This window comes from Stegodyphus dumicola, chromosome 4 (assembly GCF_044657685.1).
Source record: "Stegodyphus dumicola isolate Sdum_Otavi_A_Nest chromosome 4, ASM4465768v1".
NCBI lineage: Eukaryota > Metazoa > Arthropoda > Arachnida > Araneae > Eresidae > Stegodyphus > Stegodyphus dumicola.
Genome location: NC_140771.1, coordinates 173,274,541 through 173,301,496, shown reverse-complemented (window position 1 = coordinate 173,301,496; position 26,956 = coordinate 173,274,541). Strand labels below are relative to the sequence as shown.

The 26,956-nt window shown below is 33.9% G+C and overlaps 1 protein-coding gene and 1 non-coding gene across 4 annotated transcripts in view; both read left to right on the top strand.

The window, feature by feature from the left end:
- The window catches only part of LOC118197748 (uncharacterized), a 429,345-nt gene that overhangs the window by 50,656 nt on the left and 351,733 nt on the right, over window positions 1-26,956 (top strand). The gene's annotated exons all lie outside the window — the stretch shown is intronic.
- TRNAY-GUA (transfer RNA tyrosine (anticodon GUA)) lies at window positions 14,846-14,932 on the top strand. The gene is given in 2 exon segments: window positions 14,846-14,882; window positions 14,897-14,932. It is a non-coding gene; the product is annotated as a tRNA-Tyr (tRNA).

Genomic DNA, 26,956 nt, shown 5'->3' with positions numbered 1-26,956 from the left:
CAAAAGAAAAGGCAAATTGCCCCTTTGGACTATTACGTATATAAAGACTCTAACTACTGGAAACCTATTCAGTGTTGTCATTTTTTGTATCAAATTTAGCACTTAATTGGATGGTGTTTTATACTTTACATTATACACACACATCTCTTTTAATTCAGTAAGCGAGTTAAAAAAAAAATCCTTCGGCTACGAAATATTAGTTCATCAAACTGGTAGATAGTATGAAGCGATTTTGTTTAATTTCTGGAAATGTCTTTATTTCGATATCCAGGAAAACAGTTATGAGTAGTTGAATATCTGATTTGGGTTTTAGAAAACACTTATATTGTAGTGCAATTTTGAGGAAACACTAATGGAAAATAGCATAAAAATTTATTTGAAATTAATCTGACACAATAGAAGTAAAAAAATATTGCAGAATTGATCAAGTATTTGTCGTAGAAGAAAACACGAAAAATATCTCTGGAATTGAGCTATAGATCTTCCGACTATGAATCGGACGTGTTTCTAATTACACCACGAAGACAAACAGTAAGGAAAGAGAAAATTCCATAAATTCTTTCGTCCAGTCGCCAAATCCAGGTGGAGAAAAATTATCTTCCACCATATTTTAGTGCATACGCCACTTGTAGAGTCGATTAAATATTTGAAGGACCTGGAAACACGAATAATTAATTTGCAATGTTCTCGCCTGGATTCGAATTCTGAACCTCCCGAATACCATCGAAACTTACTTCCATCCATCAGTGGTCGAGCTGTCAAAACCGCTATGACTTCATAGTAGGTTTTCGTGATTTTCTAACTGTGTAATATAAATATGGGCTTGTTTCCCTTAGAAAGTCCTCCACGAAGGTATCCATTGATTGCTTTGCGATATTCGAGTAACCTATTCTAAGCAGTTACGCCAAGAAAGCACACGGAAACAGATATTTACAGAAGAAAAGTCCTTCTAGTATTAGGAAGGTAAAAAATTTGTAGATTTATTCGAAATTCGCGAAATCTTAGAAAATCTGCGTAATTCGCGAAAATTTTTGCAACGATAAATCAATTACCTTATCTATGATCAATCGTAGCTGGACGAATTCCTCCGAAGTACTAGTTTTCATTTACCTGTTAGTTTAGGCGGACGATTCAGTAACAACAATAATATTGCCGAGTTTAATATATTATACAAATAAATAATTAATATTAAATTATTATTCAAACCTTTTGTAATACTAGTTAAATCAAAAAGGTGTAAGCTTAGAATGGGCGAAGCTGTATAGAAGATAAATACAACACTAAAGAGGGAGACTTAAAATCCTAAAAAGCACGTGAACTTCTTTGATAACTTAGAATATCTTTTAATTACGGTAATTATTTTCTTCATTTTTATTTTCTTCTTTAGAGAGAAATTTTTTCTATGAGTATATTTAAACCAAAATTGCGTCAGTTTAACCGAATTATTCTTTCCATTTTCGAAAAATGCGAGCTATTTTTATTCGAATTAACTGTGGTACCTTTCTCATTATTTACCTTTTTCTTTGCGGAACGATATTTCTGCATCCGGTCTTTCCTAGGAGGGAGAATTGTTGGCTCATTATGAACCTATCTCCCGAATATTACTCACCCGTAATTAGCATACTGAATTAATATGTCGTTAATTAACGCTTCCTGAAACTGGAAGTTAATCACCTCTTTTGTTTGTTATCACGAAGAACATGTGTCGGCATTCCCCTTTGATATTTTCAATTTCAAAAAAGAATTTTGGTTTCAGGAGATAAAGTACTGTAACATCGTTTTAAAAATTTCAAACTTTATTGAAAATGCATTTGATAATAATTTTTTTTTTTTTTTTAATTTAAGGGACTTAAATTAATTGCCATCACATGCATGATGGGAACGGTCTTTCTAGTTAATCTAAGCGATTAGCGGCAAATACAATTAACATCCAGGAGAATGGTAACTGATTGAATCCCGTATGTTGACTTAAAGAGGACGATTTTAATCCCACGTAACTATCATGCATGTGGTAAAAAGGCTTCTGGTAAAACGAGCGATATCTAGATTAGGGGTGTGAAACGAGCGGCCATTGGGCCGTATGTGGCCAAGTAGTATCACTGTTACGTACAGTATTCGTAAAAATTGTAATAATTGTAACCAAGTATTTTCAGGATAATGAAGTTAATATTACAATCTAGTTAGGGTTGGTATTGAAATTACTATTCATTCTAGTATTCACTGTATCTTGAAGTCTATTGCATGCATCTTGTTTGTAAATGAATAATTTGTGTTGAATATATATTTAATAGAATAGTAACTGTATGTAATATAGCATCATAAAATACTGTGTTGTTTAGTCCTGTATATACTATTACTGTTTTTAAAAGAAAAGGTAGTATTATTGCTATGTACAGCAATTGTATAGTAGTAACAACTGTATCTAAGTATTTGCAGGTTGATTTTTGTATTATATTCATTGTATATTCCATTATTAACTGTCTCTTGAACTCACTTGCATGTGTATGTATATATACTATATATATATGTAATAATATTTTTAAAGCAATTGATTAAATTAAATTCTATTAATATTGCTTAATAATGTGTTGGCGATTCTCTACCTAAATTGCATCCCTGTTCCTAAATTTTGGTGAAATCCTTTCTTTAGTATAAAATATATTAACCTGTTGGCGCCCGCCAAATCGCCAAACTCATAAATCTGTCATATTACATAAAGTACTTAAGAACACTCCTGATGAGAAGATAGCGTCACCTCGTGATTTCAATTAATATCGCTGATTGGAGGAGCCTCGTGACGTACACGTATGTATAAGTAGGGCTTCTGCTCGAGGTACGAGGAGAACGCTTACGAGATGGATGCTAAAATAAACCTACCACTTTATATTCCAAAATTTGTCTCATTCCTGTTGCCTCGGCTGCACAAAACAAATAATGTATGAGAAATTACATTTCATATATATATATTAAATTTTTTGTTTTGATTTGTTTTGTATTTGAAGTATCTGAGTTGAATATAAGTTTAATAGAATGGTAAAAGTATGTACTAAAATATCAAAAATACTGTGGTGTATAGTTCTCATGTAACTAATTGGTACTCTTGGTTTAAATTGCAACAACAGTATTCAAGTATTGATAGGTTGAAGAAATTAATAGTAATGATTAATAGGAACTTTACTTATGGTATGCTGTAAATCTAACATACTTCTACTATCTTACGGTAAGATGCATTTAGAGGTTTTTAAAATTAAAACTCTACGTCCTCTATATATATATAGCTATTTAGGAAGTTCTTTTTGAAAAAAAAGAAAAGAAAGATTTGGCTTAAAATTGACTGGTATACCAATGTTTTCCTTGTATCCCTAAGATTCTAATGTTAAATTGTATATAATTGTCTGAATAAGAAATGTCTTATAATTGTATATCTAAGATGTATGTTTATGCAGACTATTTTTTTTTTTTTCTGAAAACAGTAATTGTAACCCTGGTCACAGGAATTTTTATAGAACTGTGTAAAATTGCATGTCTGAAATCAATATTAATGGCTGAAGTATGTCGCAAAGGACTGATTGTAAATAAGCTGTGATAAATGTATGACGTATGTATTAGAAGAAAAAATTGTAAATCCAGACTATGTATTGAAACCTCTGTTGCACACTGGCCTGTTTGCCCATGTATCTCTTTGTTTTAAGACTCAGTAATTGCCGTCTGACCTGCCACCCACCCCGGTTGTGGTGGAGCGGGTAGTAGATAGCTTCCGGAGGCAGAGACTTTAATACGTGTAAGGCAGTCTGCTAGACTGCAAGGCAACGGAGCCCCTGTTCTCTAGTGTATAATAATAATAAGATCTTAGTTATTTGAAATTAGTGAAAAATTTAAATTACATGTTGTTATTATTGTTACTAATCTTGCTTGTTTGAAACAGAGAAAACAGCCCACGCAATTCACCGTGGCAGGGAGTCAATATTGCGCCTGTCGTTGGCAAGACCCAACTAGACCGTACTTCACCTGCCATCAACCTGTCGAGAGGACTGTCGGTTCGCTGCATATTTAGAGTGCCCCTTTGCCGCACAGACACTATGCATTTATAAACATCCGTAACTTCTCCGGGATTGGAACCCGGGCCCTTCGGTACGGCAATCAGCGTCGCTAACTCCTATCCCGGTTGGGCGGCGAGTTATTACATTTTCATTTCCACCAAATCGAAAGTAAACAATGCTGCAGGAAATCTTTAAACGCTGTTAATTAATTTATAATGTGATATAAATCATATTTAAAGATTTCAAGATACAGGTTTCATTAACTTTTATTGGAGTTTGTCAAAAAATAAATATGCTTAGTTGCGAACATTTGGACACAGAATAATCTTTTTGTTTGGGAATACATTTATATACGAACAGTTTGTTTTTACTACTGAGAACTGTAAGAAAAGAATCCGATGGAGCGCTTGGCGTCTACAATTCACGATTAAGATAATTTCCAGTAATTTCTCTCCAAGGTTACAAACTTTTATCAGAATCTAATACCATCAAGTGTCAAGTTGTAGTTAAGAAATAAAGAGTTTGTAATTATTTGCATACAAACATATACATTTTTATTTATGCCCCGAAGAAAAATTTAATAACTAAGAGAGAAAAATTAGGTTGTTGTCATTTATTCTCAAATTTTGTCCCATATGCAAAACATTTCTCTGAAAACTTCGAAATTTTTCATAATTTTTTTATTTCTAGTTTAAGTAAATTATTTAATGATTATATTGAACTTTCTAGAATGATTTGAAAAGAATGCCAGTCTAAGAATTTATTATTTAACTGTCAGTATATTTGAATTACAAAGTGAAACGAACGAATATCTCTTACAGGTACGAAACTTAAGATTTCGGACAGAAAATAAATAAACATTGATTTTTTAACTTTTATATTATTATTGTTCATGTCACGTTTTCATAAATATTTAGAAACGGAATTTTAAAATATTTTTTTTTTTTTTTAATTTTTTTTTTTTTTTTTTTTTTATGAACAAGTTTTTTATTTTGTAAAAATAGACATCTTCATTTCATCATCATTTTAAACAAACATCTTCATATCTGACAGTTCAGTTATTTTCAGACCGTGCATGCAGTCTACATGCATTCTGAGTTTGACACTACTGATCTAGACTAATGACAGCTGACAGAATCCCACTTAGGCAGAATCCCACATATTGATAAAAAGGATGACTAAGTGACTTCAGAACTGAAGTCACTTACAGTCAACCATGCACGATAGTAATGCACTTCTAACTGAACTAAGCGAGAATCAGTGGCAGCTATACAGGGGAGCGTTTCTCGGACATTTTCCAGGTGGGGAACACTTTCATGAATTAGATGTTTCTACGGAGTACTTTACTCTTATCACTTTTCGAAGCGGCCCATCCGGTATAGTGGGTAGTGAAGCTGACTGCCGTAGCGATGGTCCTGCCTTCGAATCCCAGAGAAGGCATGCATGTTTGTAAACAGCGTCTGTGATGCAAGGAGGCACTCAAAATACACGGCGAGCCAAAGGTCGTTTCGAGAGGTTGTGGTAGATGAAGAGGGATGGGAAACTCTTCGACCGCCCCTTTGGGGTGTTCTTCCTCAAAATTGGGGAGGAAGTGCTTTGTTAGTGCGGCGGGACTATACTTGGTCTGCCAATGGCGAAATTTTGATGTCCTGGTTATTTCTGCCTGTGCTGCCACCCTTTGGAAAATATTTTCTAGCACATGTTAGCATAGTTTAACCGTCTCAAACGCAACCTTGGCTGGCATTCTGCCGAAACCATAGACTCGTCCAAAAGGGGCGTTATTACTTGCTGTGATGCGAAAGATCATGTGAACACTCCCGAAAGAGAAAATTTATATGCTCAAGAGAAAGAAAGTCCCCATCCTTCCACCCTATTTTCAAAATAACTCGGTCCAAATGGCGCATGCGTGTTTGCGCTTATGGTCGCAGATAAGGCGGTCGAACAATACTAGAGTATTTACATTTTAAAAATACAATTGATTAAATTGCTAGAAGAAAATGTATAGTTGTTTTTAAATTCAAAGCCATTAGAGCTTGGATAATGTTATCTTAATTACAAAAGAAAAATTATAGATAAATGTTGGACTGACATGAATAAGATGGACAAGCATGCCGATTCTTGCTTAGTTGTTCTTTGTTTCGATTTATGCTGGTAAGAAACTCCATAATCGTAATGTTTTAGATATCTTTTTTTTTCTGAGACTAGAGCGGGGAGACTATAGGTAAGCTAACCGATAATTTCATAAAATGCCAGTCTTAGGTGAAAAAGTGATAGACGATTGCCATGTGTAATTTTCAAACTCCGGTAATTTCAGCTATAGTGCCCAGCTAAATTTACGTTCTGTCTGTTTGAAAGTCTGGGATGATCACTAGAGCGAGCGTTAAGGACTACTTTTGGTTTGCCAACCACAGATTGAGAAAAGCTGATCTAGGCTAATTAGCTTTTCGAATCCCGCATGTTGACATTATGAAGAGAATGATTTCTATGAACTGGCATCACATGTAGCATAATAATAGTCTTCTAGTTAAACTAAGCGAAAATTAGCTCTGTAAGTATCTAAGTTAATGATAGATGGTTGAACCACGAATGTTTACTGAGACAATAGATATAACCAAGCACTTAAGTATTGTCTCATATGATCTAGATAGGAGTGTTTTATCAATAAGGGTTGTATGTGCAACCTATACAGCATTTTCGCATTTTAATAAATACATTGTAGGACGTGAGGATCATAAACTATACTGCCCTGTTTAGAACGGTGCTGAGTGCAGCTGACTGTCGGGTCCGAATTCCAATTTCGAAGAAATCTTAAATGTTTGTAAATTTATAATAATTTCGCTGTATGGCGCACCTAAAAAGTTCTAGAACCGAAAGTTTCCTTGAAAGGTTGGTGGCTGGTGATGAGGAAGTACATGACTTTTAGATTTCGATCAAAATTATCATAGAACTAGGCAAAGTTGTACAGTATAATGTGCCCAAATCCTTGGCCAGCGACCATTTCTTCTTGAACATGAGTAATCCACGGATCTGATCTAGACTCTGGTTCATATAAGGAGGATAAATAGCAACAGCAGCATGAAATGAAAATGCTTCTAATATGTGTAACTTATAATTATTAATATAAATTCTGTACTTATCATATCGTCTACAACTTTAAAGTCTGTCTTGGACAGCATAAATGTCAAGGAGATTATACCAAGAAAAGCTTATAGCACAACTAAATTAACAGTAACTAAAACTTCACCTAAAGACTGTCGCTGTCGACTAGTAGCGTTAAGACTGTGCATTGAATTATCAGATAAGAATTAATTTTACTGTGATTCACTGATATATTGCACTTAATCAACAGCAGTATTTAAGCTTGCGTCTGTATATTAGATTCACTTAAATCTTCAGCATTGGATTGGATTATTTAGACTACGTCATGTTCATTTGCGAAGATTGCTTTGAGAAGTATTTATCATTATAAATTTTCCGTATGATTGTAATAAATACCAACTGATAATTTGAAGTGAAGATACCTAAAGGTCTGAAATGCAGTCAGGGTCTAAAGATTACATTCCAAAGACCACTGTTGCCAATATGCCATTTTTGCTATGGTATTATTAGATGATGAGAGGGAAGCACCTTGAAAAAGGGATGATAAATCAGAAAAAAGTTGGGTTATTAAGTTTTACACAACCAACATTTCAAAAGCTTTTTTTTTTCCCTAATTTCTTTGAAATTGTTCTGAAAGTGAAAAACCTGTACGGTTGGAAGGTTCTCACTACTAATATGTGCAGATGAAAGTACAGAGCTTAAAAGAACATTTGAAACATTGAACTAATTGATGGATGGAGGTGACTCTAGAGTAAACAAGATCATCAATTTTACTCGAGAAAACTGGACTCGAGATAACTGGAAAAGAGCCCTAGAGCAAAAAAAAGGGCACCTTGCAAATTGTTTAGCAAGTAGAGTGTTCTTCAGTTAGATATCAAGTTTTGATTGCACAGTTTGTTTATTTAGTTATTTTTCGTTTGTTTTACAGCATGGTTTTGCAAGCAAGCAGGAGCACCTTGGTCAGTCTTCGAGAATCTTTGTTAATATGCCCTGTTCTTAACAAATTTAGCGCATTCTGTAAGATTAAAAAATAATCAAGTTACGAAATTCGAAGTAAGATTCCTGCTGAATGCATTAAGGGAGAAAAAGTTTCTTTAATCATGGGGGAATCAGGCCACCCATGATCATCAAAGTTTCTTAAAGTTGGGGGGGGGATTAGGCCTTTTGAAGCAGGAGTACATGAAAAATGAGCAATGCCCTCGCCGGGACTCGGACCTGGTCCTCTCGAATACGCGCCGAGTGTTTACACCATGAAGGCCAGCTGGAAAAAATACCTTATATAGCTCCCTTTTAAACGACGACTGGGGATTAGGGGGAACCAATCGCCAAATCATGGTGGCGACGAATTATCTGCCACCTTTTAGTTCGGGGGCCACTGTGGAATCATTAGGTTATTTTGAAGCAGGATAGGTGAAAAATGTGCAGTGCTCTCGCTGGGACTCTAACCTTGGACCTCTCAAATACGCGTCGAGTTTTCACCACGAAGGCATGCGGAAAGAAGAGAGAAAATACATTATATACTCCCTCTTTTAAAGGGTGACTGGAGATTAGGGGACTGAATCAGCAAATCCTGGTAGTGATGAAGCATCGTCCACCACCTTTCAGTTAGGGCCCCACTTGTAGAGTTATTTAGGTTTTTCCGACGTCAGGAAACTGAAGAAACCTAGACCTCTCGAATACGCGAGGAGTGAGCTATCGTTAAACCACAAAGGTATGCTAGAAGGAGGGTGAAATGCCTTATAAGCTAAAAGTGAATGATCAAAGGATATAGAGCAGTGATGGCGAATCCATGGCACGCGTGCCAAAATCGACACGCTGAGCCTCATCAGCCGGCACGCGACTAAAATATTATTTCCTTAATCAATAATCACAATAAAATAATACTATGTAATTTAAATAACTGTTTTAGTCTGTTCTTGAACGTTTCACTTACTTACGTATGGCATAATGCCATTGGCAGGGCCTAAGCCTGTATATAAGATTTTCATAGTTTGGCATAGAAAAACTATACATATTTATTGACCCAATTTATGACGTTTCAATTGTTTGGGCCATTCATATTTCATTTTACATGGCAAAGAATACGTCAAAGTTGAAGCAGCTAATATCTGCTAAATGAATTCAAATTTATTACAAACTGCCGATGAGTTTTAATACTTTCATTATTAAATAGATTTTCTATACTCCAGGTCTTGAACCCTCACAAATGACTCCAGCAAAAAAAGGCAAAATTAAACATTGATAATGGATGCTCATTTCAAGAGAGCTGGATAGAATCATTTGGAGTTACTGAACACAATAGGAAAGCATTATGCATTCTGTGGGTGAAAGTGTCGCACATTTAGTGTCAGACACCAACCACAAGTTTGTTGCTGAATTTGATGAAGCTGAGCGGAAGATGTTTATTGAAGGGAAATTGTGGAATTATAGTTACCAGAAAGTTGGTTTCTGTAATTATCTTTCTAAAACATACCACAAACAAATTTCACTGTGCCTGACAAAACATGGTAAACCGCTCTTCGATGGGGATTTAATCAAAGAGGTTTTGGGCAGGCGACTCCAAAAAGTTTCGTCACCACTGATATAGAGTTACTAAGTAGTTTAACTTCTAGAGTTAGTAGCCTATGATTCTGGGAGATATTTTTTATTCTGTTTCATTGAAAATATTAAAATTAATACCTTTAAGTACAACAAATGCGTCACGAATATTGGTATTCCTAGTCTTTAAAAGTAACAGTCTTTCTGAAAATATATTTGGTTATGAAAACTCCATAAAAAGAATAATTTCTGGAATGAAATTTTCTTTTGAGTTGTACCATCAACTTGAGGAAACATTTCGGTTGTTAAATTATAACGAAATGATGCATCATTCCAATTAAAAATTTCTTGCTAAACGTGTTTGAATCTTGGATGCATATATCTTACAAATTGAGACAAAAGATTCCCTTGCTAATATCCCGTATACAATGTTTTGAGAGTGTAGATCCATTTACTATATAACGTTTTATCTTGTGTAATAAAATTTCTAACTTTTATTACCATGTACTATTTGATTTTATAAATATTCAATAAGACACTGCTCAACGATAAAAAAAATCAATAATTTCAGCGGTAATCAAAAGCAGTTTATCAGAGCTACAATTATGTAGTCACCTGCAAAATCAGAAAGCTGTATTTTAAAACTACAGTTAAAAATTAATGAAATAACTACTATATTTTCAAAGCATTTATACCCATATGAGACAAAATTCACACTAGCTTTCTGAATTCCTCTTTATTATGCTATTTGAGATATTTTTGAGAGGACATTGGACCTGATAATTATATGTCTGATAGGATGGACTTCCTGTTGATTAGCGAGGCACTGCACTCTATTTCACCAACATCATATAGGTTTCTATTTCTTTTTTAATATGTATGCACTGTCAACTTCGACGTAAACTGAAGTTCTTCCTTTTTTGTTTTTACATATACTTTTTTTATAACACACTTTTGTGTGTGTGTCAGTATAATTTTCTAATTTATTAATGCTTCAATCGTTCTTAGTGATAATGTATTTTTGGTTTCGTTGATTATAAATTTTTAACATGAAATTTAATACGAAAAGCCGCCCAGTCGGTATCGTGGTAAAAGGAAGCTGACTGCGATGCCGAAGGGCCTGGGTTCGAATCCCGGAAAAGGCATGGTTGTAACTGTCCGACCCTTCATAAGAAAGGCGATGGTGGCCCACCTATTAGGTGCCTCCATAATAAAGAGACCACCACATCCGGCCTTGTATAGATTAATGGACTGGGTTACATTTGTAATTGTTCACAATCTGCCATTGGAAAAAAAAATAATAATAATACGAAAATTCATACAATCAGGCAGTTCGCAAGATTCGAAACCGGGTCTAACTACTACAGTGTTCAGCAGTTTTATCATTGTGCCAGTTCTGTTTCGGTTCAGTTGATTAAGGCAAAGCACATTAGGGTCATTTGCCTTAAGGGAAGGATGCCTATGGCAAGGAGATTCTAAGGGAAACTGGCTTTGCGCACATGCTAGACAAGGAAAAAACCACGAAAATACCGATGCAGCGAACCCGTTTGGAATCGAACCCAGGTTGGAATTACCATCAATTTTACCGCTCGGCCACTGGTAGGCGCAACTGTGTCAGGTATCACTGCTATTATTATTTCCAGTGATATTTTCTGGCTCACGTATTCAGCTTTAATTTTAGTAGTTTTGCTATCATGTATATGTCGTTGTGAATTATAACATCATGTGTATGATAACCAAAAGAAACCAGAGTAAGTTCAATTATTATATTCATATAAATATTTTTGTTTTATCTAATTGTAAGAGAAATAGACCAATGTAAAACGTTCGATTTGGTTTAAAAAAAAAAAAATTCGCATAGGTCTTGGATAAAAGCTCTATCGATTTCTAAAAACCGGTCTTTCTTCTTCAGAAACAAAATATTCTTACTAAGCTTTGTATTACATTTTCTTCTTCTTTCCCCCTCGCTTCTCGCCTGAACAAGATCGAAAGACCCTCGAAAAATCAAATTCAAATCTCCCTCGAAAGTTTATTCAAAACATGTGCAATCCTAAAGTTGCTGTTTAGCTTTTACCTTACACAGGCTGAATCGAGACCGCCATTTTTGTATCCACGTAGGCATATTAGGTATCGTTGGGCCTTGCTAACAGCTAAGCTTTCGTCCCAAATTCCGAGGGATTCTCTCGGCCCTCTTTCTCTACCATCAAGCTTTCGAGAGGATTTCGGTTCACCGTATATTTTGAGTGCTTCTTGCCGCACACATACTATATGCTTAAAAACATCCATGCCATCCTCGGGATTTAGCTCAAACGGGTTCTTTGGGGTTTAGTTCGGGCCCTTCGGTTCAGCAGTGAGGTTCACCGGGAATCGAACCGCGGACCTCTCAATTACTTGACTCAATGGAAAGAGAGTGACAATGGAAAGAGAATGACAATTCTCTTAATGGATTCAATTCTCTCAATGGAAAGAGAGTGACAGCGCACGAAAGCGCGCTTTTACTTTGCATCAGATAAAGGAATGTCAGGAACAACAAAAGGAAAATATGAAGAATCAAGATGGTAGAATGGGATATTTCACTTAGCCGCCATCAGTCGGCGAAGAAAGATGAAATGAATGAAAATAGACCAGCAATGTGAAAAAATGTTGGATCAGTAAGGTACTAGTAGATACTTCAAATAATTAACAAAGTGTTAGGTAAGAATATCCGAAGGATATTTGTGTTTTGCTGTAGGTAAAGGTGAGCATTGCAAAGAGCTGATACAGCTGTTTGGATGTAATACTACAGAAAGGAAAAAATTTACAGAAAGGAAAAGTTTTTTTATATAATTTTGTATAGTATCAATTTGAAGTTCTCTGTGAATGTATGAATTTGGGATGAAACAGGGTGCATTAATAATTTCACGAATTATTTTATTTTGAATTATTTTATTTGAATTATTTTATTCACGAATTATTTTATTTTGGGTTTTATTTTGAATAACTTGGATCTTTTTTATGTTTGTTCCTCTCAATTACGCACTGAGCGTGCAGACCACTACACCACGAAGGCTCGCGGCACTGTCTTGTACTACAATTGTCACAGCTCTTGAATGTGCAAAATGCAATAGAACATTTCAAATCAAATCAAACTCCTAACTAGGCTATTAAATACCACTAGAAGTTGGCTGACTAACTTCTAGTGGTATTTAATAGCCTAGTTAGGAGCATCAGAATGAAAGTGTTCGCAGTGAAAGAACGCACAACCGAATAATTAAAACTATCAGAACTTGTAGGAAACTACAAACGTAGAGCGCACGCGATGCCAGAAATATGCTCCGTCTCAAAACAAAAAACTTCAGTTTAAATACTCGCTACTCATTTGTATTCTGGTGAGGAATACAGAAAGGAAAAATTATAGAAAAGACTGAAATTATAGATAACTGGTTAATTAAGATAAGATTCCTTACAAAGTTTAAATTATTTTTTAATGTGTTTTATAAATTAAACAAGAAAGGTATAGAAACGGTTGATAAATACCAACATTTGAATAAAAGAAGTTTTTTTTTTTTTTTTTTGGTATATATTCATAAACTAAAATTAAATATCTAACAAGCGAATAAAAGGCTGACGGCATTATGCCCCCCAGTTGAAAATCCAGGATTTTGGTGTTTTTCCCTAAAATAATGACAAATGTCTTTCTTACACTGACGTACGGGGAAACAATTTTGCTAAAGCAAAATCTTTTGTTTGGATAAATAACAGTCAGTTAATGTGGTCTGAAACTGAAGCTTCTGGTGAAAAAATTAACGAAACTGTCGCAGATAATACAATAAACACGAATCAACATTTTGATGAAACAGTGATTTCGAATGTTTTTCTGGTCAGCTGATTATGAAATCTGGAAAAATAAAATTTGTGAATAAAATGTATCCAACTTTTCAGTCATATCAAAGGAAAAACATTCCAAATAGAATAAATACATTTTCAGCCTGTCAGAAACGTCCGGCACCAGACGAAAGAATATTCTCAAAAATAAATATTGTTTTGAAGAAAGAGGTAGAGTAGCTGAATCGATCGTAAAAGCTTCACAAAGCCGCAAAATTAGCAGTGAACTAAATTGCAATGAATGTTTCAATACCATTAAAAATAACAAATAATTTTTAAAGCAGGTTCACATTAGTGATAAATACTAATCACTTCTTAATAATACGATGTGTTTGTTCAGTTGAGTTATTAAGTGAACTATTTACTTTGTTCAATTACTTTTCTTTTTTTTTTTTTTTTTTTAACAACTTATTTATTTAGATTTTTAAATTTTTTAATAGATTTTTCAATATAGATAACTTTATTTAGATTTTTCAATCATGGTTATTTATCCTAGTAGATTTTATCCTCTGTCATGAGCATTTACTCAAAAATATCCTGGTTTGAGCAAAATGTATTGCCGTAACCCTATACATAATGTTTCTATTGAAATGAAAGCAATCAATTTGAATTAATAAACTCTTCAGTGTCTTAATATAATACTAGACATTTGAAAGTACTGTCAAAAATTTATATGAAAATCGTTATCTTAGAAACGCAAATTGTTATTTTGAATGCCTTGGATAGTTCTTCCCTTTTCTCAAAATGTCGTTAATCAATTAATTTAATATAATAATATTATTATTATTTGCTGGAAAAAAATCCAAATTTAATGGAACTATAATTTTTCGAATCTGCGTTTTTAGACAGGCGACTGAATATCGCTCATCTTGGCCGTTAATCTGTGCGTCTATATAATATTTTTATTAAAATTCAAGGAATCAATTTAAAATAACAAAATTTTCAAAGACCCCAAGTAGTACTCTATATGTTTAAAAAAGCTGTAAAAAATTGTTTTAAAATTCATCATATTTAAAACTCAAATTATTAAATATTTTGAATCACATACTTGTAAACTCGAGCGAGAAGATTTGGTTTTAATACCTTTAAAAATGCATTCAATTTTAAATAAATGACACTCAGTTGTGTTCCCCTAGGTGGAGCCACATGTGTGTCGAAAAGTCCGAAATCGGCGCCTAATATTCTGTATCATGTTCAACTAGTTACTCATAGTTTCGCTCATGTTATCATCTCTATCGAAAAACGAAAACAAAGGGCGGTCCTAATATCTTAACAAAAGTATTTAAATCGCATTTGATACCGATCCGTCGATAGCTCAGTTGGCAGAGCGGTGGACTGTAGGAAGTAGAGCAGAAATCCATAGGTCGCTGGTTCGACTCCGGCTCGACGGATGTGTGCTTTTTTTTTAAGGAAATATGCAGAGCCGCATCCTGAAATCAGATACAACGGAAATTTCTGAGAGTTATTTTTTTTTTTCATTAAAACTAAGATTTTTATTTTTCATTACGGGATATTATAAAAATATTTATTAAATGTTTTGCAGTTGCAGCATAGCTTATCGAAATTAAGGTACCACGAAAGATTTTCAAGGGTTCGTATTCCCCACTCCCCTTCTTGTTAAAATTGAGATTTTTGTTTTTCACTATGCAATTTTATAAAAATATTTATCAAACATTTGGCTTTCGAAGAGCCGCTTATTGAAATTAGGTATTAAGAAAAGTTTTCGTAGTTCCGTATTTTTTTAAAAATAAAATCGAAATCTTTGTTTTTTACTATGCGATTTTATAAAAAGATTTTTTTAATTTTTTGCTGTCGAAAATTTAGAATCAACAGGAAAAAAAAAAAAAAACTTTAGATCGCATAAATATTTAAGTATCCTATTAAAAAAAAATGGCTTCTTTTTTTTTTTTTAAACGAACGTATGTACGTACGTACGTATCTCGCATAACTCAAAAACGAGTAGCCTCAGAACGTTGAAATTTTGTATATAGAACTGCTATAACATGTAGATGTGCACGTCGTATTTTGGTTGCAATCGGCCGCACCAAACGTATATAAATATATTTATATATATATCCACTCTGTTACCCGGTTCAGTGATCCCAGTTTCTTTACTCTTATATGTTTGTAAATTGTACATTTTTTGCTTTAAAAATGATTGAATTATGTTGTTCTTACCTTCCGGTTAAGGTTTTTATGCATTTCGTAAACCTGGAAGCAATATTTGTACAATTATCAATAATTTAAAAGCTGTTTAAGTGCGGTTAAGTTTTAAATAACATGGCGGACATATTTGTTTACATTTGAAACAGCAGAATAGTAGATTTGTTGCCAATCTAGAGAGACTAAGCTTCGCAACAACAAAAATAACGCCTTCATTTATTATTGCGAATTAAATCATGCTTAATCCTTTCTGAAATTTTTTCGAGGAAATAAATGTTTAAGATTTACTTCCTAATTTTTAATACAGATATTTTGATTTTTTATGTATTTTTACCTTGTCGTGAAGTGAGAACTGAATTAATTGAATGAGAAATACTCAATCGTCTGTGAAAAACTGTTTCCTTTTTGTTTTGTTTGCTTAATTTCTTTTATACTTCGTTCTACCTTTATTATAGTATTTGAATAGAACGTGTGGCAACGATTAGATAATTCTTTAACTGATATAAATTTTGTGCATTCTGAGTTATAATATGAACGAAATATAATATTGTTAAGTGAACCTAGTGCCAGAGTGTCGCTATGGTAAACAAATAGAGTGAATTTTAAAGAATGCATTTATTCTTTTGTGGTTTATGCGTTGTCGGCGAAGTAGATTTAATTTAATCCAAGAAATTTAAATGAAATGCAAGAAAAAATGCGTATAATTTAATATTTTTTGTTACATGTATGTGGTGTACACGTCAGATTTTTTTTTCTTAATTTTATCGTCCGGAAATCAAGAGAGGAAAGTGATGCGAATAATTTACTTCCCGAAGGATACGGTTGCAAGAACATAACAAATGAAAAGTATTCATGGATAAACTATAAGTAACTAACACAATATTATTTCTTTAACATAAAACCTGCGTTCCAATACGCATACATATTAATATTGACATTAAAATATCTAATATATCTTTATCTCTACTTTCTAACTTGAATCTCCTCGGTCCTTATTGTTGTCTTTGCTGTTCCTTAGGCCTGAAATCATCGAAAATTAATTATAGAAGGTAAACGTGATGTTGACTCAAGGGAAATCCTAGACTGAATATCTGCTCGTATCTGCTTCTTTGTGATAGGTCGGTTCTTGTATTGTTCTGGCATAAAGTTGAACAGTTAGAAGAGAAAGGTTCGGTGTGACCTTCGCAAGCAGTCTTCGAGGGTTTGTCTTTGTTAGTAAGATGGAACAGTTACAGCATGAAGGAATTCATTTTAAAATTTAAGGGAGCTCGTTTTCTAAGCGTAATGAGAAAGAATATTACGCGAGTAATTTTTAAATTTTCAAAGCCTGTAACTGAAACGGCTAGGTGGAAAAATATGTGAGAAAATACGGTATATGGTGATAGTTGTTCAAAAGTAATTCTAGTGTAATACGAAATGTTTATTATTAATAACTTCTTAGTTTAATTTTAGATTTCTCAACAAATAACGCTCGAACAAAAATGTCTTTAACGATAACTGTCAACACCTGGATTTGGCGACTGCTCGCCCTCTTCCACAGTCGCTTTTTAAGTGACTGCCTTTGGGAGGTCATTCGAAGCACGTTCGGTTTGCATCGGAAGGATCAGAGTTTGAATCTCGGCGAGAGTAAACTATTGCTGAAATAACCATTGCTCATTTTTCATGCTTCCTGCTTCAAAATAAATCTGAGCTAAAAAAGAAACAGTTATGTTTTTACTCAGTTGTGAACTTTTTAAGGTAAACTTTCACAGTTTACGATAGCGAGAAACAGCCAATTGTATATCGTAAATAATTTATATGTTAAGAAGTATATATATATAAGTTTTTTTCTGATCAAAATATGCTTTTAAGCTGAAGATGATCGCGAAAATTTCGATGATTTCTAGTCCCCTTGGATGCTTCGATTTCCAGTCTCTCAAATAAGATGAAGGCCCGCTTATTGCTCTGAAATAAATAATGGACTGGAATGAAAATGGTCCTGCAAAAAATGTTTAACTAATTTTAATATAGAAACGTCATATATTGTTGTCGTAAAGTCATATATTAAATACTACCTTGAAATGTAAATCGATATGTAGAAATGAGTTTTTTTTTTTTTTTTTTTTTTTTTTTTTGTTATAATATATTTAATTTGGTTAAATTATTTATAATTGATATGTTTCTTTACAGACGTAGCTTTTTCTTTTAATAAACGGTGCATTTTTATAATAACTTATCTCTAATAATTTTGTATAATCAGTTATCAGCTGAAATAACATATGTTCTTATGATTTCAGTTCATCTGTAATGAGTTATTGCATTTTCCCATGCATGCTCTGGTGTTGTAAGAAAATAGCAAAGGCCATCGGAAGTTTCGCAGTCCGAATCCCGGCACAGTTGATTTCATGTTTTCTGTACAGAAAATTCAGCTAGTATCTACAGTGGCACCCGAACTGTAATATAGTTGATGATAACTCATTATCACTAGATTTGACTGACTGGACCTCGAGTCTTTTCCTGGGGGAGATTATTTCCTCGAGTCTGTATATGAGGGAGATTGTAAGGAATTATAACATCCTCTCGTACTGTTCTCGTGATGTAAGTGTTTAGTACATCCAGTTAGCAACTGAAATAACCATAGTTACAATCCCAGGGAGCTGTTGCTTTCTTACATTTCTTGTACCAAAATTCTAAAAATATCTAATAGTGGCGAGCAAATTCAGTGCACGGTAATTCGTCATCGCTTGGACTTAGTCGTCTGGGTTTCGTGTCTTTCTTTAGTTCCCCTTTCTTTAATTTTGGGGAGAATGAAGGAAATGTCGCATCGAAAATTCGCGATTTGAATTCCATCGGTGTAGTGGTGATTTTTTACGTTTTCAATAGGTGATTTTTTTTACGTTTCCTGCACAGAAAATCCAAATATTCTTTACAACCCATCTTAGAGACTGATGATTTATTTCAATATTATCGTAAATTTTTATTGTCATAAAGCAAGTAAGTATTAAAGTAAGGCTTTCAATTTAATAAGTCAGTGATTGATTATGCTTCATTATAATACTATAAAAATTTCAACTGCATTTTACTTCAGCGTTAGAATTTGTTAGAACGCATTTTTCGAGCGGAAGATAACATGTCGCAAAAGCAAAAGCATTTGTACGTTATATTATTGTTATACTGTGTTGGAAGAGAGATTGAAGTTATATATAAACTAAATGAACTGATAAAATCTTAGGTAACATTGCTGCGCTTTATAACACCCCACTTCCTTTGACAATCATAGAAACGTGATCCGAAAACTGCGAATTTTCTCTTAACGTACGTCTTTTATGCATTTTCTCGATTCTTTCAAGTACTTTCCTTCTCCCGTTTCATGACTAAACGTAAAAAGTAAGACTTGGAACTTTTACCCAACTCTGAAAAAGTAGTTTGGCCTCTCGTATTTACAGGCCAACGACTACTTTAATTTTTCAAAAAACTGGAAAGAGGAAGTTTTTTAGAAAAGCTCATGCACCTACTTCCTTATCCAGGATTCCCCCCTTCCCCTCTCAGCAACGTGAAACAATTTATCGATCACTTTGTAGCAAAGATCTTCGAAAGCACCTTTCTTTGAAAAGTGATGAAAAGTCTTAGTCGCGATAAATTCCTTTCAACGTTTTTTATGTTCTTTTTTTTCACCCCTCTATATTGCTGCAACACTTTATTTGTTCTTCCTAGAGAAGGTTGGAATTACATTCCAAAATTCTTTTGTAAGAATTAATTTTTTTTTTTTTTTTGGACATCTTCTTATAGAAAATATATCGGTTTCGTATGTATGGTTGGAACTGAACTGAGAAAAAAATAAAATTATAAAAAAAAAAAATCCTTGCGTTTTATTTTATGATAGAAAATAAGGAACTGTTCGTTATTAAGAATTCGTTATGAAAGATAAAATTATTATCAACACCTTTTTGTAGCCTTGGATATTTGCTGAGCATTTATTAAATTTTACGTTACCTTTTTTTTCCGTAATGAATGGAGTTTTTTAATTGTAATGATTGGTTTGGTTTATTTAATTATGGCAAAGCACACTAGGGCTATCTGCCTAAGAGGAGGGATGCCTTCGCGAAGGCTTTCTAAGGGAAACTGGCTCGTATACACGTTACACATGTTAATTGTAATGAATAATTTTCACCTTTCCTACTGTGTACCTTCATGGTCTATGAGGTAGTACATCCGTTTAGCATCATATGATCCGAAATTCGAATGCCGATAGGACATAGATAGTTTCCTCATCTGTGTTGCTTCAAAATATTCGAAGTAGTGTATAAGCGACATCCAATTATTTTTTTAACTGCAGTAGAGCATAATTTGCCATCACTTGGATTTATCGAATTTAAATATTGTCTTCTCATTCACTTTTTATGTGGGAAGAATGTAAGGAATTTCGCCTTTTCAATTGCGTGTTTCCCTATTGTAACTGGTAGTACGTCCACTTAGTAGTCACAAAGTTATGTAGCTCGAATCCCTGCGACGACACATTTCCTCCCTCGCCTTTTTTTGATTTAAATGCTTGAAATAATTCTCTCATATTATTTAATTAACTTAAGGGGGCTCATACACCTTAAACTCCTTATGATCTTCGAATACGTGGCTGTTGCAAGAATTGGGATAACTTATTTATTTTAAAAGCAATTACTTCCAACTTTTTATGGCTGACTACATAATAAAGCTGCTTTCTGAAATTGTAATCAGAAAGTTCGTGTTGCCACAAATATTTTTATAATTTAATCCGCTTTGTGACAAAAATTTTCGTCATGTTTTCACCTTGCGCGTACAGTTTAAAATTATCTGTTGCGTTATTTAATTCCATAGTTTATATATAGCTTTTATAACATTTGGAAACTACTGTAAACAAAAAAACTGAGAATTTCATGTTAAATTTTTATTTATTTATTTATTTATTTATTTATTTATTTTTGAGTTGAGTTTATAAAATGTATTTTATTAAAAAAATCTGTAATGTTTTCGTGCATAAATTTTTTTAATATTAAAATATTCATCGGATTTTTGGTTCAGTTAGAAAATAGTGCCCATATAAAGAATTCCATCAAATTTCAAGTCTGTACCATTAGCCATTTTTAAAATATCATGCGCGCAAGGTGGAAAAATGAAGAAAACGTTTGTGACAAAGCTGATTAAATTACAAAAATATTTGTGGCAACACAAACTTTCTGGTTACTAGTTTCCAAAGCAGCTGTATTATGTAGTCAGCTGTAAAAGGTTGGAGGTAATTACATTTTAAATAAATAAAATATCTCAATTCTTGCAACAGTCACATAATTCGAAGCTCATAATGGTTTAAGGTGTATGAGCCCCCTTAAATAATACGAGATTATTATTTAATTATTATTTAATTAAGTCATATGGTGAAAAATTGTAGAAAATTGCTATATCTTTACTGGAATTAAAAACAATTAGAACTAATAAATTTTGAAATACTTTTTGAAAAAAAAATTAATTGTCCCATGTAATCATTAAAATTCAATTATAAATGTTTATAGGTCAAGAAAAAGAAGAAATATGTTAATTTTTCCCCTACCCCTGCCATGCTAGTATTCACATTATGAATGAATTTTCAGTCACATTATGAATTATGAATCACATTATAAGACACAATAGAGCAAAAGTGTCCAAACTAAGTTGATGTGATACGTACACAAGCAATAGGCAATACACAGGTAAGAATACGTAATTTGAAAATTTACACTCATTTCTATAAATTAAGGATAATGCAAAATCAGGCAAAGGAAGAGTTAGAAGCAAAACAAATTTGACTTATTTGTAAAGCTTATTTATTAAACAAAAGGTAAAGAGCAAAAAAAGATGGTATATGTTTGATATTATTAAAAAAATTAGCGATTTTTTCTCCCTGGAGCAAATTAAAAAAAAAAAAAAAAAAAAACCCCTATTTACAAAAAACCAATATTACATGGTTGGTATGATTGTTAATACAATGTATGTCTTCCAGACGACGCAATACAGTCCGTACAACGCCTAGGCATGCTGAGTATCAAATTATAGATCTGATCTTGGGGGATATTACACCACTCAAAAATCAATGATCTCCGAAGTTCCGGTAGACATGTAAGAGGAGGTTGACGGGCTGCAACTCGTCGGCCAAGCATGTCCCACACGTGCTCTACTGGATTCAAGTCCGGTGAGAATGCTGGCCAGTCCATACGGGTGATATCCTCCGATTGAAGGCATTCGCTTACGATGTTTGCACGGTGAGGACGGGCGTTGTAAACCGTAAACACAAATTGTGCCCCCATGGCGCCCCGAAACAAACGTACATGTTGTTCCAGAATGACGTCCCGATAGATTTGGCTTGTCATGGTTCCAATTTGAACATGCAGGTCAATTCTGGAACCCAGAATTATTCCACCCCAAACGAGCACTTCTGCACCACCGTAACGGTGTCGTTCAATGATGTTTTCTTGGTGGTAACGGGTACCTGGAGCTCTCCATATGAAAGTCTGGCGAGAATCAGACTGCAAGCTAAACCTGGACTCGTCGGAAAACATCACACAAGCCCACTGTTGCGGTGTCTAAAATGCATGCTCTCTACTCCAGGCTAACCGCAGGCGACAGTGAGTTGCAGTAAGTGGAACGCACCTGACAGGTCTACGAGCATATAGACCAATCTGCCCTAAGCGTCTGTACACGGTCTAGCTTGAAATTGTCGTACCAGTGGCTGAAGAGAGCTGACGAGACAGGTTTGAGGCTGTGCTCGTGCTCCGCCTGTTTCTTTTGGCAGTAACTGCCAAATATCGGTCCTCATTCGGCGTTGTAACTCTGGGGCGACCTGTGCTGTAACGTCTACTCACATTACCATCAGCTTGGAATCGTTGCCAAAGCCTGAAGTTGACACTCTGGGCAATTCCAAGTTCGTCTGATGCTTCCAGTTGGGTACGCCCACATTCCAGACGGCCGATAATTCTACCACGTAAAAAATCATGCAAATGCGTCCTTTGTGTCATAACTATTCGGTTATTGCACTGAAATGCTTATAAAGCGCCTGCGATCTATTTTATTTCTTTGCTTGTATTCCTTATATATCACTCTCTTATACTCTCGTCATTGTGACGTACCATCGGTGTCATCTGGTTACTTCCTGAAATTTGCATATGATTCTTGAAGATGTGTGTAGTGATTTTACAGGTGATATATTTATTTTAGAGTTCGATTTCCGCGTAACTCCGAATTTATGGACATGAGTGTAGTTTGGGAAAATGCTTAAGCTAATGAAAGTTTTTAAACTTCTTAAGTCTTCACATTTTGCCTTTACTCGTGAGAAATAGGTAAATTTTCTAAGTATTAGTAGTGTAAGAGGCTCAGAACTTCCTTCAGCCCCATAGAGATTGAAAACAAAAATATCATTCTGTAAAAACACCCATTCGTGAGAAAATTAAAAACTCTGTATTCGCTTGCAGAATTTGAAACTGAAATCTTCCTTTTTCTGGTCGTTTGTCTGTATTCCGATACTATATGTAATCTTTCCTATCTCTTTGTCCCCAACTGCATTTCTCTAGTACCTGAAAGCCAATCGGTTTTCATCGTTTAAACCGCTGAACACTGGTAGTTAAACTTGGGCTCGTGTCTCAGCGAACGTGCCGGCTGCATGGGATTTTGGGATTTTTTTTTTTTTTTTTTTTTTGTGATTTTATTCATTACTCGTTAGAAATATATAAAAATTCTAGGTTTTAGTAGTATAAGAGGCTCCATACTTCTTCTAATCCAATACAGGCTGATGCCATTAGTAACCAAAAATAACAGTCTGTAAAAACATCCATTAGTGAGAAAATTAAAAAACACTGTATTCGCTTTCAAAATATGGCTAGTAAATCGTCTGGCTAGCGTGCTTGCTACTACCGTAGATTCTCGCCTGTGATTATTTTTTGATTGTGCCGATGACTCACATCTAATGTTTATTTTTATTCACATTGTATATGTGCTAAGCTAATATATTTTCTAATTTAAGTGAAGTAATGGATGTAAAAATAGGCATATTATCTTTATCTTTTGCATGTAAGGCACATCTCTACAGAATTATGACTTTACAATCTCTATTAAGGTAAAACACGATGACTGCCTAAATAGATAGATGGCATTTACAACATTCATATCAGTAAAGAAGAAGTGTGTTCATTCCCTTACATGCCCAGTTTTCTTTCCAGTCTTTATTCGTCGAATCGTGTTTGGTCGGAATGCCAATCAGTATAACACTGTCCATGGTTTGGCATTACATGCACATTTGAAATTTCAAATACAGCGTGTCATTTCTAAAGTCGTTCAAATTTTCAGTTCTTAAAGTTTTAGTGTGCGCAGGCCTTTGCTTCGGACCACACAAAGGTAGAAATTCATATGCACAGTTCCTCACAGGTCGTAGTATTCGAGCTATTACGAGGTGCGAAACCACAGGCTCTGACACCTGTATAAGCAATAATTCGTTCTTTTAGCTCAACAGCAAGATCAGAAGCGAAATGCGCGCTGACTAGCGAAAACACCCTCTGAATAAACTCCAAGATTCACCCTTTTAAATACTCACTTCACTTAATTTTAAATTTACATTCTGGCGAGGAAATGCGAGGGGAAGTTGAGGAGTTCAGGAAAGATAAAAAAAAAATGAACAATAGGTTAAATAACTAAGGGAAACCCTACAAGTAGTAATACGCAACCGACGTCAGGTACCACATGCAGCCACGCCATTAATTCAGCATAGCTTCACCACCTCACCTTTACTGTTGCTCCCAAGAAGAGTCAAGGAATATTTAAAATGTTGTTGTTCAAGTCTATTGTCTGGACATTTATTTATTTAATTAAAATTAACTTAACAGTTTTATTTAATTATTATTTATTCGTAGATTGCGGAGTTATACTGCTAAAGCTTGTAAATGTTTCATGCTTTAATGCAGGAAAAAGTAAAAAAATGCAGGTTTTTCAAGATAGTTGATTTTACTTTTTTTTTTTTTTTTGTTGTTAAAGGATGAAGGATTTCGACATAGTATTAAGACATACTATGTTAGCAATTAAAAAAAGAATTCTCTAACATTAAAACATTTTATTTGCAAAGAAGATTATATATATTAGAAAATAAATATTTTCTTCCTTCAGGTTATAATTATTTTTAGTATAATGCAAACAAAACATGTACCAAAGAACATAAAAGTTGCTTTGAAATTCGCTGAACGTATTTGCCCTTAAGTTACATTGAAAAGAAACATCTCTGAAAGAGTGCAAACAATTCCACAAGCTATTTGTAAGGTTAGCTACTAAGCCAGTTAGCAACGGGTTCCGAAACTACGATGTCGTTTTATCAATTATCCCACCATGAAGTACTTTAACAACAATGACATGGTCTCTCATTCCCGGAGGTGGAGAATTTTATGTTTATTTATACAGCTGCTGATTGCGTTTGTAATTTTCGAAAAGGTTTTTCCTCAGCAGCTGAATTAAAAGTTGTCTTTTGTTTACTGAGCTAGAACAAAGACCTGGGTTGACGTTTTCTTTTGCTTAATTTGGCTTCTTTTTTTCCTTCTTCTTCTCGTATTTGTGTAATCGAATCGAATTTTTTGGGTCATTTCGGCCACGTTCCACCACATAGCCAGCTTTGGGGGTCGATGGAACGAAATTCTGGCGTGAAGTCAAGCACTATCGATTTTCTGCCACTTTTTGTTTTTTGACTTTCATTCGGATAGCTGCTTGAGAAGACAAGGCAGGTACCCACGTAGATTGGAGGAGTGCTGAGGGACAGGCTCACATCGGAAAAATAAGATTAATTGATTTATCCGCTGTTTTACCGCAGTCACTCAAGTTGAAAGCGTTCTCCACGCCAATACTTCGTAGTTTTTAAGTGCAATGGAATCCATTAGCGTAATTCATCAATGGTGTAATTCATTTTCCCGGGCGTATCCTCTTAGTCTGTAAGCTGTACTAATATGTCGACTGAAAATTTCTCATTCAGTTCATGTCAATCACTGTCACATATTTCAACCACTCTTTTAGTCGTATAAAAATAGTCTAAGAATTATTTTAGGCCCAGATATTAAGAATTTTTGTGATCATAATGAGAGTATGCTTAAAGTTATTCTATGGATAATTTTATTAATAAATTTATCATCAATTTTGCAAAATATTTTATTTGCTGTTACCTATGAGAAGCCTGAAACATAAACAGACTCCTGAATAATTTGGGTGTCTTATAGTTTGACAATTAGTTTAATAGTTTGAAATAGTTTTATAGTTTGACTTTTCTCAGCTCCATTGCAAATTTTAATTCAGATGACACTGAGGAATGTAATCCGAGGTTTTCTTGCTTCTCTTTTTCATTCCCCAATTTATCAATAGGATTTAATATTTTTAATTTCGCATTCACATTGCAGTTATTAAGGGTGTTACTCGGGATTTGAAAAAAAAAAAAAAAAAAAGCTTTTGTCTAGCATCTTTATTATATCAAGTGGTAAATTTATTTACCCTTATTTCTTGTTTTCCATGATCAAAGAAAGTAGGAGTAAATTATTATGCCCTGATTTTTTTGCTTTTTGGTTAGGGACATATTTAATAATAACTATTAATGCTTGAAACTGTGCGTCTGCTTAAGTACTTAAGTAATACGTTAGGTTTAGAAATTTATTATAATAGGTAAGATTAAAATGCTCACTAATTTTTAGTATTCCCTCAGCTCTTCTATTTAATTATTTCCCCTTTCCAGCTTAAAAATAGCAATATCTCGAACAAAAGCAATGCCGAAATTTCAGAATTAATCCTTGATACATGATTATTATTTAACTTTAATGAAGCAGGTACTTTACATAAACGTCTCAGTTAATAATAATGTTAAAATTTGCAAATTAGAAACTTAATCGACCAACCGAAATAAAACCTAATCAAAATTCAGTGTCTTAACCTAACCTTTTGAGTGAAATCTGCGCATCTTTCTCTCGCATAAAAAAACGGCTCTGCTAGTATAAGCCCACTTAATTTTCTTTTCGCAAAAATATAAAAACATAAAAAAGTAAAAAAACACGAATGGGATCAAGAAAGGACATGTAAATTGCATTCTTTAAGACGTATATTTTATGTTAAGAATGTAATTTTGAAAAATAAAAGAAGTGTGAACTCGACCACAACAACTACTAACATCTGCATCGCCACTCCGTTATTATGCACCTTCGTCACTCACCACTAAAAATACTTGCTATTAACATTCATACACACAAATTACTTTACAGGTA